The following is a 4,710-nucleotide window of genomic DNA, read 5'->3' on the forward strand; positions in this document are numbered from 1 at the left end:
TAAATTTAAACCACTATTCAATAAGCCATGAAAAACCTTTTCTTCCTAGGGTGTTGGATTCTTTTGGGACTGCTCTGTTTTGCATATCGGTTCATATTTGTCTGTATCTTGGACCATTGCTGCCATCATGACTCCTTCATCTAAAGAGTCCGGCTGTTTCTGCAGCTCCAAGCAAATCTTAAATGTTTGCTCCTTGACTTCTGCCCAACAAATCCGCACCGGGAGCTTTTTATCAAGTCTGAAAGTAAATGAACCTCAAGTGGAAGTTTCCAGCACTTTTGTTTGGACTCATAAAATAATAGTTTTGGTTAGAAGGTGTTACAAATGAAGCTCTGGCTTATTTTTATATTAATGATAATACAAAAAAACTGATCCAAGTGAAAGTTTGACTGTAGCCAAACTTGATGACCTTTGGAGTCACTGGTTTCCAGTAAGTGGTTCCCTGGCGAGCTGTGCGTCAGAGCAAGACATAGTTTATATTTCATTTCATTCACGCACACATAGTTAAATGTTTCTTATTTAATATTTGCTCAAGGAAACCGCTGCTTCTATTTGAATCTGCAGAAAAACATGACCAGTTCATTTGATTCTGACCCAGTCAATCCACCTGTGACCAAACATCTGTTCTGTTTGTCACTGCCTCTATCATCTTGGCTAATCTTAAGTTCCTCTCTTGAACTGGATCAAAAAATAGCTCTACTTTTAATAAACGGGTCAGTCAAGTCAGCTGTGACTGAGCCGGCATAAATCCTCCCCTCACAAATTGAAGTGCTGAAAGCCTCGGCATCAATTAATCCACAACACTTTGATTCAGAACGTGGCAGGCCTAAAAATACTCTCTGAAAGGTAAAGACTTGTGACATAAAAAATAGCTTTTACACTCTAAGTGGACATTTCAGCCATGTGGTATTTTTTAAAACATCTATATGCATCGGAGCTTGTAGCTTTCATGTGATTATCTGCAAAGATCAAAAACAAATTATGCAATCAAACACGTTTTTAATGTCAACAACAATAGATATAGAACTGAAGGGGTGAAGGCACAAGTTCTCAGCAACTTCAAAACAAACGTAGTAACACGAAGTATTACAAAGTATTTATACTTTTTCCTTATTTTTGGATAGTTCTTTGTGGTTGTTTTTTTTCTGCACTCAAAAAATTGATTCACTCAACTTTAAACAGCTACTAAAACTCTATCAGAACCCAGTACAAAAAGTCCTTATGGACCAAACTGAATGGTAATATTTAAGCTAGTGACATTAGAATTTTAGCTAATTAGTGTAGCCATTCAACCACTTTAGTTTCTGGTGTGGTGGCAGCCAAACGGTGTTAATTGGCTCTAATTTGACCAGTAAAAAGCTGCCTGGCTGGACCGTTGTAGGCAGTTTGTTCATCGAGCCACAGCTGTAACACGTGCCGTCTGAAAACGCAGGCGAAAAAGCGAATGTTGAGGCCACCACCACAGGAATGGTCTTAAGATTATGAAGCTAGTTGTTTTACCTGAATTTGAGTGTGTACAGTGGTCCCTCGCTACTTCACGGTTCGACCTTCGGAACTCACTCTTTCGCAATTTTTCAACGTAAGATTGAACACGAGAAAAAAAATTGTACGTGACACACGATTGTCTACTTTAATATTACTCACATGATTGGGACAGTAATGGATAGTGTACAGTAAAAAGTTAACGAAAAATAAAATGCTTCGGACAGGTTCCACCATTTTGTAGTTTTCTCTCAATAAGCCTACACTGTATCCTTGCTCATAACAACTTCATTTCCCAGAAGCCAACAGTGCCCTGCCCAGAAGCCTCGTTGCCTTTTGCTGAAATATTAGAGGGAAAGTTTTGATCTGATCGGAAAAAGTTTGGTGCTTATTACAGTGACATCGGTGCCCAGCAGATGCAGAGAGCTGCACGGAACCCACCAGGAACTGGACCAGAACCGGAGCAGAACCATACCTCCAGACCCATTGGCAAATCTGAGAGCTGCTAGCCCGCCCACAAGGTCCTCCGAGCAGGGACGCATCAAAGATGGCCGCGCTCAGAGCAGTTGCAGCTTCACAGGCTCCCGGTACCATCCCAGTTTTTAGAAGTTTTGATATTGACTCTGTGCCTGACTCCGCGCGATTTATGCGTGTGAACTATAGCCGAACCGAACTGATGAGAATAGGAGCGGATTTGCCACGAAATATAGCAGAAATCAGCAACAAACTCAAAGCTACGCTCGGCAGAATGCAGATCTTAAAGTCATCTACCTGGAAGCTGCAGCAGAGGCGTTCCAGCGGGCAGAAGAGGAAGCGCTGCTCCCGGCTTAAGAGGAGAGGATGCCGGGCGGGGGTTATGGTGAGGCTACGAGCTAACGCTAAAGCCGGTAAACTCCCCATGCCGTCTCTCTTTCTGTCGAATGTCCGCTCGTTGGACAACAAGGTGGATTTACTTCGTCTGAGAGCGGGCGCCTCAGAAGAGATGAAGAAGTGTGCAGTGCTTTGCCTCACGGAAACGTGGATTACAAGTGAAACGCCGGACTCAGTCTTCCAGCTGGATGACAGACTTTTTTTTCGAGCGGACCGCTGCAGCGAGCTAACGGGGAAATCACGGGGGGGCGGAGTGTGCATTTACGTGAGTAAAAGTTGGTCCACGAACTGTACTGTTGTAAATAGCTCATGCTCGAAGGCTTTGGAGCAAATAACAGTGAAATGTCGGCCACATTATCTACCCCGAGAGTTCACAGTGACTTTTATCACAGTTGTTTACATTCCTCCGGACGCTAATGCTAATGAATCACTACAGGAGCTTCATGATATCATCAGCTCGCTGCAGAACAAACACCCCGAGGCTCTTTACGTTGTAGCCGGAGACTTTAACCACGTGAATCTAAAGGACTGTCTCCCAAGCTTTAATCAGCATGTGACGATTCCGACACGTGGAGACCGCACGCTGGACCGTGTTTACACGAACGTAAAAGATGCATACAAAGCCGAACCCCGCCCCCACCTAGGACTGTCAGACCACATCTCAATCTTCCTGGCTCCTGCTTACATGCCCCCGCTGAGACGCTCCAGACCGGTTCAAAAGAAAGTTAAATGTTGGATCCAGGACAGTGGCCCCATACTGAGAGATTGTTTTGATCGAACAGACTGGCAGGTTTTCAGAGAAGCTGCTGAAAATGGAGGTTCGCTTGATCTTGACCAATACACATCCTCAGTACTGGGTTACATTAGTACATGTACTGACACAGTCTCCACTATCAGAAATGTTAAAAGCTACCCAAACAGAAAACCTTGGCTGAATGCAGAGGTGCGTACCCTGCTGGAAGCCAGGAACACTGCCTTCAGGTCTGGAAACTCAGAGGAGCTGAGTAGGACAAGAAAAGAGCTGGTTGCTGGTATTAAGAAGGCCAAGGCCACATATGCAAAGAGGATCGAGGGTCAATTCATCTCACAAGACCCTCGGAGCATGTGGAGGGGCATTAAGTGCATAACGGATTATAAAGGAAGGAGTGAACAATGCCCCAAAGACCCATCTCTGCCTGATGCCCTCAACAAGTTCTATGCACGCTTTGAAGACCCGAACAGACCACCCAGCACCAGACTCACCTCACCACCGGATGAAGAGCATCTCAGCGTGACCTCAGCAGAAGTAAGGAGTACCTTCAGGAGGATTAATCCGCACAAAGCAACTGGCCCAGACAACATCCCCGGAAAAGTGTTGAAGGAATGTGCTGATCAGCTCTGTGAGGTGCTGGCAGACATCTTTAACACCTCACTTACCCTGGAGACAGTTCCCACCTGCCTGAAGACTGCCACCATCATCCCAGTCCCAAAAAGCTCTACAGTGACTGGTCTGAATGACTATCGGCCAGTGGCCCTCACCCCGATAGTCGCTAAATGCTTCGAAAAACTGGTCATGACTCACATCAAAACAACCATCAACATCAACGAGGACCCTCATCAGTACGCATACCGTGAGAACCGATCAACAGAGGATGCAATCTCCTCTGTGGTCCACACTGCACTCAACCACCTGGAGCAGAAAAACTCTTACGTCCGTATGCTCTTTGTGGACTTCACATCCGCCTTCAACACCATGATCCCCCAAACCCTGATGGACAAACTATCCACACTAGGACTAAGCCCCTCCATCTGCAACTGGGTACTAGACTTTTTAACAAACAGACCACAGTTAGTGAGGATCCACAACCTCTCCTCCTCCACCATAACCCTCAGCACTGGCTCTCCTCAGGGATGTGTGTTGAGCCCCCTTCTGTTTACTCTGCTCACATATGATTGTGCAGCTACCCATCCAGGCTGTCACATTGTAAAGTTTGCAGATGATACAGCGGTGGTGGGATGCATCACAAACAATGATGAGTCCAGCTACAGGCAGGAGGTGGAACACCTGGAGAGCTGGTGCAGAGAGAATAATCTTCACATCAATGTGAAGAAGACAAAGGAGATGATTGTGGACTTCAGAAGGAACAAAAACACCTACACCCCCCTGAACATAAGAGGATCTGCGGTGGAAGTGGTCTCCAGCTACAAGTACTTGGGTGTACACATGAATGACAACCTCAGCTGGAGCAACAACACCACCAGCCTGATCAAGAAAGCTCATCAGAGACTCTACTTCCTCAGACGGCTGAGGCGAACTGGTCTGGGAAGCTCAGTCCTCACCTCCTTCTACAGGTGTGCAGTGGAGAGCATCCTGTGCTC

This window comes from Nematolebias whitei, chromosome 12 (genome assembly GCF_014905685.2).
Source record: "Nematolebias whitei isolate Nwh7 chromosome 12, NemWhi1, whole genome shotgun sequence".
In the NCBI taxonomy this organism is placed as follows: Eukaryota; Metazoa; Chordata; class Actinopteri; order Cyprinodontiformes; family Rivulidae; genus Nematolebias; species Nematolebias whitei.